At 42.0% G+C, this 17,923-nt stretch overlaps 1 protein-coding gene across 1 annotated transcript in view; it reads left to right on the top strand.

Annotated features, from left to right (window-relative positions):
- The first annotated feature begins 10,698 nt into the window (after window positions 1-10,698).
- The window catches only part of SCRN1 (secernin 1), a 34,913-nt gene continuing 27,688 nt past the window's right edge, over window positions 10,699-17,923 (top strand). The window contains exon 1 of the mRNA XM_062602093.1: window positions 10,699-10,840. The gene's annotated coding sequence lies outside the window, so the exon portion shown is untranslated. The remainder of the gene's footprint in view (window positions 10,841-17,923) is intronic.

The following is a 17,923-nucleotide window of genomic DNA, read 5'->3' as shown; positions in this document are numbered from 1 at the left end:
AGTAACCTTTAGGTCTTTCCTCAATGCTGTCTAGTTTTCTTGAATGTTCCATGGCAGTGATTTTCACAGTAGAACAGTGTTGGAAAATACTTCCCTTTGTTTTTTCAGACTTGTTGCCAATCCTGATTCTTGTATTGTGAGGGAATATTGAATAATTTAGCTCTTTGTACCAGTTGTGATTTTGCACATTGATATTTTTTTCTCCTTGTTAAGCTTGCCTGATTTCAGCTTTCCCAAAGTTGCTTGCATGTTCTGTGCTGGGTATGTTGATTAGTCACCGGAGCACTTGATATCTGGGGGCAACATGTCACATGTGTATTGTTCATGTGTTGGGACAGAAGCATTGCTGAATAGTTCGACTATTGACTACATGGGGAGCCTAGGCAATTAGCGTAGCCTAGAGCAAGGAGAGCTGGTAGTGTATGAAGTTCACCCTTCAGGCAGCCGTGTCTAGGATGTGCGAATTGGCAGGTACCCAACCAAAGGGGAAATACTGTGTGTGCACTACTGAGAAAACCAGAACTGAGACTTGCATTGGGTTTGTCAGGGTTTCAGGTGACTGCAGTGTTTGTGTTTTTTGTGAACATCTGGCCAGGGAATGAAAGCATAAAAGCATGAAATTAAACTCAGCCCAGATGACTGACCAAATATATAACAAGCTAAGCTTAAAATGGGGTGCCAGTATGTGCCTTCAGTAAAGGGCAGCTGTTGTTTCCTTTTTATTAAGTAGGAGTTCGGAGCTGGTGAATGCTGCGAAATGCACATATGCATTATCTGCTGCTTAGATTTTTAAAGCATTTCATAAAAATAACTTTTAGTGAACATGCAGGTAAGTTGTTAATGCCAGCAGGCATTAAAGCTGCAGGTCCAAGATGTTTTATTTGGTGTTGCATGTAGGTTTATCCTGGATGAGTGGATGGGGTTTGGTTTTAGTGCTCTTCTTGGTAGCTGTGTTATTCTGAAATTGAACTGAGAAAAGATTTCAAAAGTGCAGGATCAGCAGCAGATTTGGGAAGCCACTTCAACATTTTTACTGTTTGCTATTGTTACAGTCCTTCTGTGAAGATGAAGGGATTTTTTTTAGGTAGAAAGAGCACTGCTTGTCTCAACCTCAGTTGCATCTGTTTGTGAATCCACAGGCATTGTGCTGCAGTGCCAGCAGGAGCCAGCTAGCTACCTGCAGGAGAGCAAGAACAGGCAGCTGCCTGTCCCCTGAGGGGATGAGGAATACTGGAACTTCAGTGGTACCCAGCATCATTTTGGCTGGCTTGTGTGTGAAGTGCAAGGTGTATTGAAGAAGAAACAAACCCTCATTGTGTGCATTGTCAGTAAAATGCAGCATTTGAAAAAGTGGAGAGGATTCCATACAGTGCACTTTCCCCCTGTTCTTTGAGCATTCTTTATACATTTCTTGTTGTTTTGTGGTTATAGGAAAATATGTACTGATAGCTTTTAGAACTGCAGCCTGTCATTCACAGCCACAACCTAACAATTACAGTGGGAGTTGCTGCCTTCTGTAGGTACAGAAGCAGTCTTCAGAGTTCCTTTATTTGAAAATTCTTGATATGCAATGCAATGACACAAGAAAGCTTTTGGCAAAGTATCAGGAATAGTGCTTATAGTCTGAAATGTTTTTTAAAGCTTTCTTCTTCAAGATCAACTGACAAGGCAAACAGTGTTGAAAATGAAGGAATCACTTTATTGGGTCTTAAGTCTTTACTTTTCAGTACCTTATGTCCTTGTGCTGCCAGTAACGTTCCCAGTGTGGAGTTGTTTTGGTGAGTGCTTTATGTGACAGTCATAAAATTGCAGTGTTAAGTACATATCAAACTGCTACCATAGTTTCTTCTTCATGACATTTAGAACAGAAATGATCCATAGCATATTTCCTAAGTACTTCAGTGTAAAAATAGGTGGTACAGGTCAGCCTTTAAATTACAATTGTCTTTTGTCATACATGCTCCCCACACCCCCCATTGTTTCTGCTGTTAGATACAAGGTGGTTTACCCCTTGATACAGACATCACAGTTTCAGGTGGTAGGTGAGTATCAGCAGGATGGGGAGAGCTCATTGCTTTGGGGCATTCCAGGAAAAGGAGCAAAAATCAAGGAAAAGGAGCAAAATTAGTGGTGCGTGAGAGAGTTTTTGTATTTCTTACAGAGCAATGTGAGAAATACAAAAGATATTGTTTCCTAGTTTCTCTGGCATCTGCTTACTTGGAAGAAAGAACACTGGCAGCCACCGATACAGCTACTGCAAATAATGAGTCTAGTTCCTGATCTGACTTTGATTAGAAATCGCTGCTTCAGCTAGATCCTATATGGATTTTTACTCTTAGGACAAAGCTTAAATTCATACTTCCAAGATCCATTAAAGAATATTCAGGATAGGTATGTTGAGTTTGCTTTTAAAAATACATTGGCCTCGTCATAGAGCTTTTGCCAAAAAAAAAAAAAGCCAAAACCCAGTACCCCAAACCCCTTCATTTGTCTTTGACACTGAATTGGTTTTAGTACCAGGAAAATAAAAACAACAAACCAACACCAAAACAAACTGCATGTATTTGTATAATCCTGGATAATTTTAGCCTCTCCTGAAAGTTAATCGTAGTGCTTACATTCTGTGCCCTAGTTTTCTTCTGGTACATAGGAAAAACAATTCTTTGACAAAAAGGATATTTCTTTAGGTATCCTGCTTCTGTTTTTATGCTTGTGCTTGATTGTTTCAACAGTTTCACACAAGAAATGTTAATTGAAAAGCTTGGTAGGAAACTCATCTATTTGTATGTAGGGAGACAAGGGCCTTCATTACTAGCCTTCCCAGCCTGGAGGGGGTTCAGCTGGAACTACTTCCTATTATCACACTTCTTTTGGTTCTGTTCCAAAAGCAGGCTGGTTTAACTAGGGGTTGCACCCACTTAAGAGCCATGTGGTATTTTTATCCTTTTCAATGATGTAAAAAAAGTTGGAGATGGGTTTCTCTGAGAAATTTGCCATGAACATAAGGGATAGTTTGGAACTTGTCAGGTAAGTAATGTTGTGCAAAGTTTCTGAAGGCAACATTCCTGATGGATGGTTGGAAGTTGTTCACAGGGATAGTATTTTTCTTTTCCATTCTTTTCCTTTTCTACCTTTCCCTCTCTCCTGTTTTTTCCTTCTCCCCCTCTCTATTTTCCCCTTTTTCATTCTGCATCTCCAGTAGGTAAACAATGAACAAATCCACTTTAAAAATCTGAAGAGCTGATTGTGGAAAGCTGGTGTAGCCAGCTCTTCAGAGCTTCCCAATTCCCAGTTATGTTTCCCTCTAAAAAAATCTGAGACTGATGCTAACTACCATTAAGAACTGCTCTTCATATTAGATACAATGCTTCTAATTTCTAGTTTGTGTCATGCATGCCCTGCTTAAGGAGATTAAATGGTGCAGGATAATTGATTCTCATCTGGGAGTCAGACTGAAAGAATTAAATCAGTCCTGTTCTCTTACATGTTACTGCCATTGAGCTTTCTTTAAAGCAACTGATGTTCCCTCTTCTCCCTCTTTCCCTGAATAGTGAACTAGATAATACCTATTTCTTTTGCGTGCTTGCCCTGCTTTCTCTCTGGGAGTAAATAGCACAGCTTAGCTCTGGTCTCTCTAATCTGCTGGGATATGTCTTTAGAGAACAGGTTTTCATTCCATAAATCCAATGCAGAATGCTTTTGGTGACCCTGTGTCCATCTCTGGGTATGGAAGCTATAGGGCTATAGCTAACAGACTAATCCAAGCTTAAAGAAAATTAACTACCTGCTGGGTTTTACTCTCAGCACTGCTGACCACTAAGAGAGGTAAGACTGGCGATGTACCTTCCTTTTAACAGAAGGTAAGAATTTACATTTGCATACAGTATTGTGGCCCTTATGTGCCATCATGTCCTCATTGTTAATGTCACTGTTACTAGTCAGGTTAAAAGCTGGGCTTAACATAGTCACATGGGCATTTCGATGTAGGCTTGCACTCTGAAATAACTCGGTGCTGTGCCTCTGCAGAACTCAGTCTGAAGCAAGGCTCTGAGACACGTCGTGCTCATCTTGCAGCTGACAAACGAGCACAAACTGCAATGGGAGCACGTATGGAGCAGAAACAGTCAATGCTCATATTCATATGATACCACATCCTGTTATTGTTAACCTGAGCCATAGCACCCTTTGGAAACAGCCACAACCAGCCCTCTATCCAGTGGTGGAGCTGTGTGAAGGTGGGCTGCTGAGGTGAGCTCTGAAGCACCAATTAATATGCTCTGCCAGACCTCTGGTGGCTTTGAGCTTTCACACCTTGCTTCTTGAGCAGGCAGCTGCCGGAGGGCAGCACAGGGATGTGTCAGTGTCAGTTTGTGTTGTCACACCACTGCCTGAGGGTAAAACCAGGAGCAGGCTTGGGGCTCTTGTGCTGGGGGAAATCACAGGTGAAATAGACAGGGGAATAGCTCTCTGTACTACCCAGTTTTTCTTTTCTGGCATCCACATCTAATATAAGGAAGTTTAAAAACTCCTGGTGTCCTGGGTTCAGCAGTAGCAGTCATTTTTCTCAGTAGCTGGTGGAGCGCAGTGTTTTGACTTTTGGCCTGGGAACAGAGCTGGTAACACTGATGTTTTAGTCTGACCAAGGACTTTCTGAGCCTCATGCTCTGCCAGCTGTCTGGCTGGGTTTAAACCACGACAGTTCTTTTTGGTGCCCAAGGTGGGGCGTGTCGTGGTTTAAACCCAGCCAGGCATCTCGTTCACTCACTCCCCCCCTTCTTTCCCTCCCCCTACTCCCAGAGGGACGGAGAGGAGAATTGAAAATAATGCAACTCCCACGGGTTGAGATAAGAACAGTTCAGTAACTAAGGTATAACACAAATCACTACTGCTACCACCAATAATAATAATGATAAAGGAAATAACAAGGGAAGAGAATACAACACCTCACCACCTGCCGACTGATAATTTGCCCTCCCAGCCCAACCAAGCACCGACCGATAACTTCCTCTAACCCCGCAGTCCATTAGCCCTTCTGGGTAACTCTCAGTTACATCCCGGGCATGATGTGCTGTGGTATGGAATATCTCTTTGGTCAATTTGGGTCAGGTGTCCTGTCTCTGCTTTCTCCTGGCTTCCCCTCCTCCCTGGCAGAGCATGAGCCTCACAAAGTCCTTGGTCAGACTAAAACATCAGTGTTATCAGCTGTGTTCCCAGGCTGAAAGTCAAAACACAGCACTGCACCAGCTACTAAGGAGAAAAATGACTGCTACTGCTGAACCCAGGACACCTGGGTAATTTATTGTAGACGTCTCTTTATTAAAATATGTACATAAGGAATAACATGCAAACAGCATGAAATGTACAATACAGTTTGAGCTTTGTTATTTTCCCCATCTATGAACTACTGTTTTCCAGTTGTATGTTGTGGACAAGGACATTTATGTAGATGTGAGATCTTTTATGACTGAGATACTCAGTTGTAGACATTTTTAAAAAATATATATTTTCCTGTCCTTTGGAAGTGCAGGAGTGAAAAGGACTTTTTTGTTTCAAAAGTTTGAGGTATGTTATCAGATGTCCCTTCCCACCTGCAGATATCTACCACTTCCATGAATAAGGAAAACTATTTAACATCGAGGCGACCTCCTTAAAGTATGCCACTGCTCACAGCCCCCAGTGTACTGTGTATGGGAGGGGGGAAAAAGGTTGCTGATCCTGATACATGCATAACTTTTTACATGTACTCAGCAGACCTGTTGCTGTGGTAACTAATCAGAAGATTCTAACCTTTCCTGATTGAGTGCTGTTTGAACTGCACCAGATGGCTGATAAATCACGCAGTGGCATTTTCTGTCCCTTGAATTACTGTCTGATCTTTTCCCTAAGTGCTGTGGTTTGATTTACAGCAATTTACACATGGATTATTTGGACCTGACAAACTAATGCAAAATGTAAAGCTGCTTCAGGTATGTAGTCACTTTAGTGAATTCCTGTATCGCCTGCATAACACTAGAACTGTTTTTTGTCTTACGTATTGATCAAGCTGTTGCAATTTTATGAATAATGCTAAGCTGTGAAACACTATGCTTGAGTTTTAATATAATTTTAATAAAGGGTAACTATATAGCACATAGTTACTACAGCACATTTCTTGCAGAGGGAAGTGAGACACCTTTTCCAGTTCATTGGTCTGCTACAGCATTTCTGTACAGGCAGCATTGTAACAAGGGAAGCATACATGAAGATTAACAGGGTCATTGCATAAGAAAGCAATGCTGTTGTCTCTATTTTCTGCTTCTTTGTTGTCACTGCTGGCTTATCTTCTCAGGATGACAGGTTTCCTTTTTCCACCCACCTCGGCTGTTTATGAGTCTTAAGCTATTGTCAAGTGTTTTAGCCTTATTGTTACAGGTTCTGTTCTAGCACACTAAAAAAAGGTCCAGGCTCACAGAATTTATAAGCCAATACTAAAAAATGTGCCTTGTGGTACCTTTTAGGGTTATGAAAATAAGTATGTTGTCACTGGTTACTGTAAATTAAAACAAAGAAAAACATGAAAACAAATCAAGGAACTGATACTATTTTAGTAAATCATTACTTGAGTCCTTGCAGCACTTCATCTTCTGTCCCTGTGACACAAAATAGTTCTGTTCTGTCATGTTACTCATGCAATGAAGAAACTAGTCACCTTCTGTGGCTCACGAATAAGAGCTTGACACCTCAGCCTGCCATTGTGCCTACTATGACATCTTATGTGCAGCTGCAGCCGTTTCCATAGATTAATCTTCAGTGGTGTAATTAGATAAAGGGGCTGCAGCCACGATTTCTCTTTTGGTTTCCATTTTGAACATTCACTGAGCCGAGCGGGTGACATCTTCACATCAGAATATTGCACCTGCCACCCTCTTTCTTTATTATGGCTAAAGCCACCTTCAGCATGGGAAAAGTACTATCAAGTTTCTGCTCCAGACTGGAGCATATGAATATGACTATATACAAAACCCAGAACACCCAAGCACTATTGATACTTTTTGTTCTTTAACATTATTTTATGACATCAGTTGAATTTACTGGTCTATGGTGAAACTGTTATCTAGGGTCTTGCAGCGTTTTTCAATGTTGCTAACTCTACCTGAGACATATAAGAAGTTACTTTATTCTTATCACTCACTGTGAGAGGAACCATTTAAATTTAGTGAGATGCCTTTATGGGTATAAGATTAGAATTCTGACTTAGCAGCAAGTAGGTTCACTTACTCTGTGCAACCCCTAAAAATTGGTTCATCTGATTTTTAGGTACTCCAAATCAGTGCTCCATTGGAGAGAACAAGACTAGGACAGTGGCTTGGAACAGTAAAAAGGAATATTGACACGAAGGCTTTCTTGGATACACTACCCTTTTACCAAAATCTATTACAGTAAATTTTTAAAATATAATTTCAACTCTTAGATGGTCTTTTTCACCATCTGCATTAAGCCAACTTCTTTCATTCCAAATGCTGCTGAGAAAAACTATTCCATTAGCAATATGCCTGCGTGGCTGCTGTCTTGAACTTGCAGAAAAAAGTATTTTGGAAATGACAAATCAAAGATTAGTGCTGCAGTGTCTTGAGGATTTTGGGGTACTAGTTCTGCTGAATAGGCTTTGATCTCAAACTAAAGAGCTGTTTAAAAAAGAACAAAAATAAACTGTAACTTAAGCTGTGTGTTGCTGTATTTGCCTTCTGGTCTCTTCCTTTCACAGATAAAACATGGAATAAAGGTTCTTTGAAATTCCCTTTTCTAAAGATGTGTCCTTCCTGCACTCCTTCTTTGATATTTCATCCAATTGGAAACTTGTTTTTTATAGAAGAAATAAATCACTTTTTAATATCCATAAATTCTGTTGCTATGTTATTAAAGACAAAGAGCAAATAATCAATAAACAAGCATTGTGGCTTTGTCCTAATTGTTATACTTCTGTATTTTCTGTTTACACAGCAATCTCCATTCAAAGATTTCATAGATACAGCTGTGAGTAAATGCTCTCCCCATTTCATGGATGAGGTAATTTAATTGCTATGAGGTTACAAGATTTATCCAAAGCCAAGCAGCAAGCTTATTGCAGAATGACACACCCCAGGCCCTCTTAATTCCCAGGACCATGTTCTAACCACTCATCCTTGCTGCTTTATACAGTTCATGACAGCTTGCACAGAAAGGAAGCCTCAAAGATTTCTGTGTTGCCAGTATGTAATCATTCTGTAGACTGTCTAATAATTCTTAGGTAGATTATACTCAGACATAATCATCTCCAGTGTAATTAGAGAATAGATTTAGTCATCTAAGTGAGCATAATACGGGTAATGCAAAGTTGTGCGTTACAGGATATAATTTAAACCTCCTTTTAAATTGCACCTGCTCTTTTCATCGGCTATCTTTCCGATTCTAAGAAGCAAGCTGCCTGTGACACAGTTAATCCTTGATGTAACTCCAGAGCAAAGAATTTGGGTTGTTATGTTCAACTGAAATTGTTACGATTAAATTGGTATAAATTCCTCAGCCTTTCAGTGATTCAAATCACCTTTCAGTTAGGTATTGTAAGGAGGAGATATCCAGCCTTTTTTCTATTGCAACACACATTGAACTGTAACTCTGATGACAGCAAACTTATAGCAGAGGAAAACAAAGGTCTTGCTTAAAATATGCAATGGAAAATCTTAGAGCGTGAAGGTCCCCATGTTGCTGATGATCAGCCTGGCGTGTAAAAATGAAAAGCATTGGTCTTAAGTAATAACTTCTAAATTAGTCCCTGTTCAGGTTACTGATATACCCCCAAAAGGTGCAGATGCCACAATGTTTCACATTCACTGAGATTTAGACAGGGAACAGCAAATTATTTTCTCTTTTGGTTCTACGATGAAGTTACAACTTCTGGTCTGTGATTAAGTTTGACAGCAAGTGTCCAAAGCTTGTCCATAGTTTCTGAACATATGCAGACCCCTGGATCCTTCTGCTGCTTGTGGTGTTGAAAGTCTTTTTGCTGCATATGATTCCAGGATTTTTCCTTCTAAATTTCCTTTTCATGTAGGATCCCATATGCAGATCATGCATTTTGGTTTTCTTTTGCCAGATTACTAAACAAGGTCTATTGATCTAATAAGCAGTATGATATTTAAGTGTCTTGATTCCTACCTTGTAGGAGTGCATCACATGTAGTACTAACTGAAATTTGGACTGACTCTCAGTCTTGTGCTTTTTGTGGCAGCTGCTTCTGCAGACGTGTTAGTCTGGCTTGCCCCTTGTTAATGAGTTAAGATCCTGAAGAGAAATAGGAAGAAAAGCAAATATCCTGAGGAACCCAACTCTGACCACCCAGCCCAGTTGTGCAGCACTATGGAGGACATGCTGACAGGGTTCTTCCAGGTAGTTAGTTCTGCTGGCAAAAAGCATTAAAACTTGTGAAATGAGGCAATAGCTGAGTGTAAAATCTCTTGGACTTAGGTACAATGCTCTTTTATAGATTTCTGTATTTTCTGTGCCTTCCCCAAGTTCCATGCTGCTGCACCTATCTAACACACTTGCTCCTTCCTGCTCTGGCACTGAAATGCTCTGGCTTTGAATGCTCTTTGTTCTGTCTACTGTCATCCACACAGCTTTGGCTTTCTGACCTTGTCACCAGCTTCATTTTAACCCTCCCGTCTTCCCATCAAACATATCTGTCAGTCTCCTCCACACTAAGTGTTTCTGAGGCAGGCATTGGTGCAGCGTGCAGCAAGGTTCCTTGGTTCCTTTCCTTGAAACACAAAGGTGATGCCTCACATCAGTGAACCATGTTTGTTTTCCTAAACCCGTGCAGTTTAACCGAGTAGCTGGGGACACACATTGGTTACCCCTAGCAGTGAAGCTACTCTCACCTCTGTACGAGGCACAGGTTGTGAGCTGAACAGACCGGACAGCTCCATGTGGCAAATGGAACAGGCCACCCACTCCATGCACGACAGCCGAGGGATGCTGTGCTCAGTGTGATGCCACACAGGGATGGCAGTGCCGCCTTGCTCCGGGCCTGGCAGTGCTGGTGCTGCTGCACCACAAGAGCTGAGAGGTCCCCAGGGGTTCAGCTGCTGCAGGGGCAGGACCCCACTGTGATGCTTCTCAAGTGGCCAGCAGAAATGTCCCCGGCCATGAGGTCACCCTCATAGCTTTGCCAGGTTTGGTGGACTCCTTACCTGGTGGCTTGACTGCTTAATGAGGTAGCAGCCACATTTTAAATTGCCTGCTTTATTTACTCCCTGCACTTACCCTGTGTGTGAGGCAGAGGGACACAAGTTTCCCACCCCATTATATGACGAAAACTGAATAAACGAGCTTCTACTCTTCCAACACCTAATGTGAAGGGAACAATTGTGCCTCCCTCGGTCCCTGGGCTGAAGGAGGACGCATGCACCACTCCCTACCCATGCACGCGGGACACGGATGCCTCTACTGCGCTTTGGCGGCCTGTCCTTTGGCGCGGTGTTTGAGGGTACAGTCACCCACCCGGCGGGGCACCGCTTGCCCTGAGGGCATCAGGCGCCGTCTCTCAAAGGGGGTGACCTGAGGAGGGCCCCGGGCAAGGGCAGGAACGTTCTCCGCGGTGCAGCCCCGGCGCTGACCCACACGGGGCGGCCCGCACGCAGCACAGCCGCCCCCCGGCCTCACCCCCTTGGCGCCGCGGCACCGGCCGGGACTCCCCGCGCGTAGCGGCTCGCTGGCGGCTGCGCGCGCAGGGAGGGGAGGGTGCCGCGCGCCGCGCCTGCTCCTACCGGTAGGGGCCGCCGCCAGGCTGAGGGGAGCGGAGCGGAGCGTGAGGCGCGCTGAGGTAGGGAGCCCGTGCTGGGAACGCTGCGGGGCAGGGCGGCATCAACCCGACCCCTTCCTCCTCTGAGCGGCGGGGTCGGTGCCTTACTGAGCGGCCAGGGGGATGAGGGGTCTGCGGGGCTCGCCCTGTTTGCGCCGGGCAGCTGCAGGCAGGCAGGGAGGGAGGGAGGGAGGGAGGGAGGATGGATGCCGCCGGGGATGGCGGGGAGGGATGGCGGGGAGGGATGGCGGGGAGGGATGGCGCAGAGCCGGTTTACCGGTGTCGGTGCGGGCGCCGTTCCCCGGCAGCGATGTCCTTCTGCGCACCTGCTCCCGCGGCGGCTGCGGGAGGCACCGCACCGCCCTGGGCGGGGGCTGCGGGCACTGTGTAGCATGGCTGCCCCGCGGGGGCCGGGGCCCGGGGGTAGGCTTGGTGTTGGGGCTGGCAACTGGCAAGCGATGTGCCCCGCTGTCCCCTGCCTCCCAGTTTGGAACAGGGCTCTACGGTCTCCGTCTTCCCTGGCTGCCCTCTCCCAGCTTCTGCTTTCCCTTCTTCTCTTTAAAGACCCGGCGTGGGCTGTTCCCCCACTTCTTTATTTTGAAGGTGCCTTTTCATACAGTCACCTTGAAATCTAGATGCCTTCATGTGCGTTTCTAAGCATACTGTTACGCTTAGGTAGGTATGTGATGGTTTCATGCTGCTGATGAGCAGACATACCTTCCTGCAGGAGTCTACAAAACTAAGATCAGATCTCTCTATTCGTGCTACTATAATAATACTAGAGGCTATGATTAACCTGCCTTAAAATACAAAATTTGTCTCCAGTAACGATAATTAGAGGGGGAAAAAAAATCATATTAAGCTGATATTTCAGCCAGAAGACAGCTTTGTTAGGGCCTGATTCTAGAAGTGCACATATGTATAAATCTGTCCCTGTGAAAAATGTCTTTAAAACAGGGCAAAACCATCCATACCCTTAAGATGTGAAACTTTAATTAACCCTGTGAAGTGGTTGTGCTGCAATGCACCTGTTAGATTCTGTGGTGCAAATTATGTATATGTTAAATTTGCTCAGTAGTGTAGAAGGTAATAAATACATGAACTTGGGAGAAGTGGAGTATCTGACTCATTTGGCTATGGACTATTACTGATTCAACTATTGGTCTAAAAGCTGCTTAGAATTAGAGTTAGGGATTTGAAGTACCTCTAAGCATGTTGGTTTATTTGTAACATGCTCCCCAAACCCTCCAGACAAACAGAAAGAAATCTGGACTCCTGAATCGTAAATATTTAGGAAATTGACCTCTGTGGACACAGCACTTTCACTGGTTTGAGATGAATCAGGACTGAAATTGACTTAAGCCATTCATAGTGCTGTAACCTTTCCCAAGTACTTTAGAGCCCAGAGCTTACACAGACAGTCTAGACCCACACGTGTTATACTGAGATAAATGTGATGAATGGAAATCCTTTATTGATTTAAGTAGGCTTGGGCCTCCCCAGAAAAGTATTTCTAATGCTTAGAGATTTTTATGGTAACTTTGTGGTTTTTTGAGGAAATTTGCAACTTTTTTCCTCATAGAGTTGGGCATGGCTTAAGTTCCATTTATTTACTCTTCCCAACTTTGGTGTTTTTGGTAAAGGATACTGAATTTAGCTCTCCATCCTCTCCTTCAAAAGTCATTAACCATGGATGCTTTATGCAGTTCACATGTAGGAAAGTGTGCTAGAAGATGCCAGTAAGAATTTCTGTGCTTATTATGGACTTGAGGAGTTGTGAAGCTGGACATTGTCTCTGTGGTATGCTGGCCTTCTCTTTGTGTAAATTCAGCAGATTGGGAAGTTGCATGGAATTGCTGTCTATACTGCCTCTCTGTAAGGTACCCAAATGGCTGGTTTCGGCCAGTGTGTTTCATTACATCCTAACATTTGCAAACTCTGTCGCTCGTATTGCAACACTTGCCGTTGTTTTAGGTTATCTTTTAAACTAAACTGAGACTTCCAGCAAGGTACTTTGCTTTTTATTTTACCCTTTGTTAGCATAATGATGTTGCTAATTTGAAATGACTACCAGTCAGTGTGCATTAGCCAGCTGTGCTTGGAGGTGGACAGTCTCTTATGTGCAGTGATGAAGGCCTAGCTAAAGCACAAAATTGGGTTATGCTGGCTCTTTACAAAGAGGAAAGCTACGTGGCTACCACTTAGCGACTTCTCATTATGAAGTTGTGTGTTGTACAAAGATGCTTTAGATGCCAGGAGCTCCTAGCAAAGGCCTCTGCACCAGTGGCAGAAGCAGGAAAACAAGTGCTTCTCTATGAAATGGAGAGTTTTACAGATATGACCTTAGGCTGTAGACTGGAATAGCAGCTGCAAAAGGAACAGAGTTCTGTGGCTGCTTGGAGACTTAATTAAGTGCACTGACATCCACTCAGTAAAAAGTCTGTATAAATAATGAATTTTGCCTGTATGTGTAGCCTGTGATGGAAATGAGACTTAAATCTGTTGTCTTCTGGGTGACTGACCCTGATTTGTTTTTAAATAGGACTGTTTTCATTAACATAATTCAGATTTCTTGAGGCAAAAAATAAGCTTCTATCTTTTTTTGAAAGCTGCCTACTTTGAAAGGTTGGCTAAGGGTGTATTAAATTAGAACTGGTTGGTCAAGGGACTATAAACTTTTATAACAGCTGAAATCTTACCATTTGTTAGGACTTTAAATGCTGAAGAGTTTTAGCATGCTCATTTGATAGCCAGTATCTAATTTGTTAGATGGTCTTAAGAAACCTGGCAGCTGTTGCCAGGAATATTACAAATTTTCCCACATGCAGCAAGAGAAATATTTTCAGTTCCTTACAGGCCTATTATGCATTTGCTCAGCTAAATCACTGAAGGGGGTGTACTGCTTAGGGAAGCTTTGAAACGCAACTTGATTTTATGCTGGCGTAGGGAATTGCTATGTCTTGTAATTAAAAAATTAAAGTAAACTTAGTGGGGAAAAGGGCCATTTCAAATCTCTGAGTGGAAGTTTGAGATGTTACTTGTTTTGAGCAAATTCTTCAGAAATTTTCAGTAGTTAATGGAGGTGGGAGGGAGGAATGGGCAGAGTATTGTTGAGCATGCCAAGTTGCAGCTGCTGCTAACTCCTCTCAGGTATCTTCTCAGACACAGTTTAGAGAGACAGACACTGTCAAAGTTGAGAGTGGCACCTTCAAATTGTAAATCGGTGTTGTCTGTTGGTGGTAAGGAAAGAGTCAAACAGTTTGACTATTATTGATGTCCAAACCATAGGGACGTGGAGATCTGGCATGGTTTTGTGCTTTATATTCAGGAACAGTCTCTGCTTTCTAGTTTCTTGATAAATGCAACCTTCCTCTGTCCTGATAAGTCATGCATTAAAGCTGTCCAAATTGTCAATTAAAAAAATAACCTTTCAATGTTTCCTGAGATGGAAACAATATTATTATTGTGCCTTTCAGTTTGCTGTCTTTGTTCTCTGCCTGCAGCTGAATGAATTTTGCTTTTCATTTCTGTTTTTGGAAACATTGCTTTTCTGCAGGATGCAGAGATCACATGTCTCTATGTGCATAAGACACTAGGCTTGATTTGTAAATGGAAATATAAGCTGTCTCAGGCACAGCTTAATTTAAAAGCTAAAACAGGGGTTCAGAACAAAGAACTGTACCCTGAACAAAGTTTTCACAGTTCTAACTGACCTTTTTTTCTGTCAGCCTGTTAAAAATATGGAAGAATTAAGAACAAATAATGTGTGGCCTATTCAATATATTCTTCCTCTCCTAATGTCTTGATCCAAATCTGAGGACCCTTGTTCAGATGCTGCCTCTCAGTTTTTCATATTGTACATGTTTTTTCGGTAGCAATGAAAACAGGTCTTTAAACGCTACTAAAATAATTCAGAAGCATTAGCACAGCTGGGTTTCTGTTTTATAAAAGCCCAAAATATAGTGAAGTCATTCTTTAATACACAGAATGTCTTTGTAAAAGGTTTAATGTGCTTCTGGACTTGTAAAGCACCTCAAATCTTTTATGCAATATAAATGTTAAAGAAAATTCTGTCAATCACCAAAATTGTGCTCAGAACTTACCAGCAAGTTTGGCACCCTGTGTATTGCTGGTACTTAAAGCACCTGCTCCAGACCAGCTTTAATTTAAAGAACTGTAGGAGAGAGAGTGGAAAAAATAGGCTGTATGATCAGACCAAACTGCTGTGGAGGTCTGAGCTGAAACCCCAGCGTTAACCCTCCCACCCTTGTTTTGGGGTCTCTTAAGGGCCTGCGCTGTCTTGAAAACATGATGTTGATTATTGCCAGCATTGGCAATAACTGCTTTGGTTATGTCTGTGCTTCAGAAAGCTCAACAGTTATGCCAAAAACTCTTGAAGACAAACTTTGAAAATGTTTAGAAGATGAGATTTTTGTGATATATCTGTGCAGGTACCTCACTAAGCTAAATGAAAGCAAGGTGTAGTGTTCCTGGTTCCATCCATGCTGGAAAACTTGCTAGCATAGCTAGGCTTAGTATTGAACGCAGCAGTTGTGCTCCTAGCTGAAGGTTTGGCTTGATCAAGCTGAAGTTTTGCCAGCTTCTGAGTCAAATCATATCAACACAAGGCAGATTTCACAGTTAAATTCTATGCATAGTAACATGAGGTGAATGCTTTTCTGTTGTCAGTGCTGACTGCTTGAGCTCACTGAATTTTTCTTCCTTGATATCCACTTGAGTGTTGTTTTGATTTCTTGTGAAGACAAGCTGTAATGGTGGTAGCTGACTTCTCATGTAATATCTTTTACTGATCTGGTATTGCTGTATGTGATGGTAACTGGGTATTATTAAATTCTTAGGCGAGAGACTATATTGATGTAGAAAAAAAAAATTCTGCATGGTGTATTAAGGGCAGAACTGTTTGTACTTGTGCATCACTTAACATGTCCTAAATGGTGCCTTGTTAGGAAAGCAGTAGCTCTACACATAGGAATAGCTACTTCAGAAATTTTAAGTCTTAATTAACGTTAACAGTAAATCTTAATTAGCATTTCAGAAGCCCTAGCTAACCTAACTTGTATTAAAACCAGAGGGGTTTTATATATGATGTTAGGGGCATCTTTAGCTTTTCCTTAGATAAAGTCGCGGCGCATTAAGTTGAAAGCAGTTAAAAAAGTGTGCAGAGTAAATACTGGTTTAGCTCAATAAGCATGAATCAGATTTCAAGACGTCTTTTTTTGACCCTGTTTTCTCACACTAGTCCTTTCTATTGCCCACTGCTTCCTAGTGAGTGCTCCATTTTCATTATAAGCCTATTGTTTTCTTTTCCAATTGAAAGAAAAGGCACAGAAAATAACCTGCTGTTGGCAAAACCAGTTTTACTGGTTTAGAAATAAGCTTTGGAATTGCTCGAACAGTAAGTTATTAGAAGAGCTTTAAACCTAATATTATTAAAAAAAAATAATTAACGCTATAAGTAAGACATAGCAATTATGAAAGCTACCGTTGGCAAGCCAGTTTTCACATAATTTATAACTTCATAATACTAGTATCTACTTTGTGCTTAACATCTTCGGGGTGTTTTGGCAAACAAGGAAAATTAGTTGGATTGAAAAGAGGACATCTATCTGATAAGGGAGGATGAAGTTATTTTTCTGAGAAGTTATTGTAGCTGTCAAATTCTTGAAGTTTATAAAAGATTATTTCAGTACCAAGTTGCAGCTTTGGGAGAAGCAGTACATAATGTTATTCTGAGAAAAAACCCACCCAGAAAAACAAACAAAAAAGTCTTGAGCAAGTTAGTATGAAAATCTTCCTGTCTTCAGTCGGGTCTCTGACTTGCTAAGCTCAGAGTGCTTTGCTGCAGATACACAGCTATTTAAGTTTTCCGGGGTTGGGCTAGTGAGGGGAAGATTCCAAAACACACTGAATAATTTATGCCCATCCCTGTTCTCCTAGGAGTGTGGCTTCCGTCTCTGTGTTCATTAGGGGAGGATGGGGTACTGCAATTTTCCTCCATGTCTGTTGCTACAACAGAACTGTTTGTCTATTCCTTTTTTTTATAACTGAAAAATGACATATAAATGAAGGTTTAATTAGATTATGTCACAACCTGTATGTAGAGGCTTAAAGAATAACCTTGTTAACCACTCCAGAAGTCTGGTTGAAGACAAATTTTGACACTAATAGTGCAAGTTGCTCTAATTAGATTTTGCATCCTGTCTTAATACACGTTGGTATTTATAAGATCCTCATATTGTGGAATTGAAAATACTCTAAAATGAAACGTTCTGGATCTTGGTATTTTCAACTGGAAGATTAGGTTTTTTGTGTCTATCAAAATCTGTGAGTTAGTTTTCTTTAGGTGGTGCTAGGCAATAGCACTTCCACGTTCACCCTATTTCAGGAGTATGGTCATGTTCACACATGTTTATAAAGTCCTCATAATTGTCATACCTGTTGTTTCAGATGGTGATGTTTAAAGCCAGATGTTGCCCAGTGCTCATGTGTTTTACCGCTGACAGTAATTATTATTTGTCCATAGAATTTGGCTTGACAGCCTCTAAATGAGATTTATCACAATGAGAGACGATCTTAATCAAGGAACTTGTTAAACAAAACTTCACAGTGTCAGAACACAAGCTAAGTGCCATAGTGACCAGAAGACCAGTGACCTGAAAAAAATATGGCCACGTGTAATGTTGCATCCCTGATGCAGTACATTTTTGTCAAATAAAAAGATAGCAAGTGGAATATATTACCTTGTGGTTGTTGCTCAGAGCTGGTTTTGCAGCCTTCGTGGAAAGTGATTCTGGGTCAGCCAAGTGATTCTGGGTCAGCCAAGTGTGGTGCCTGTTAACTATGTGAAACTGCTGCAGCATTACATTGTGGCATAGCATAACATACAGCTCTTTGTCTGTTTCTACTGCTTTCATATGTAGAATGTATGTAGTGTTTGTGTATAGACTGTATGGTCCCTGTTTCTCTTAAGTTGCAGTGGCCCATCCATGAGGGTAGTGGTCTGCAAATGTAGGGTCTGTTGACATACAGTGTAGATTTACCTTTGTTTACACCAACATGTAGGCCTGAGAAAATCAGGCCTCT

This window comes from Pezoporus occidentalis, unplaced genomic scaffold (genome assembly GCF_034315485.1).
Source record: "Pezoporus occidentalis ecotype Australia unplaced genomic scaffold, CSIRO_AGI_Poc_V1 ctg75, whole genome shotgun sequence".
In the NCBI taxonomy this organism is placed as follows: domain Eukaryota; kingdom Metazoa; phylum Chordata; class Aves; order Psittaciformes; family Psittacidae; genus Pezoporus; species Pezoporus occidentalis.
This window is presented reverse-complemented; position numbering and strand designations above follow the sequence as displayed.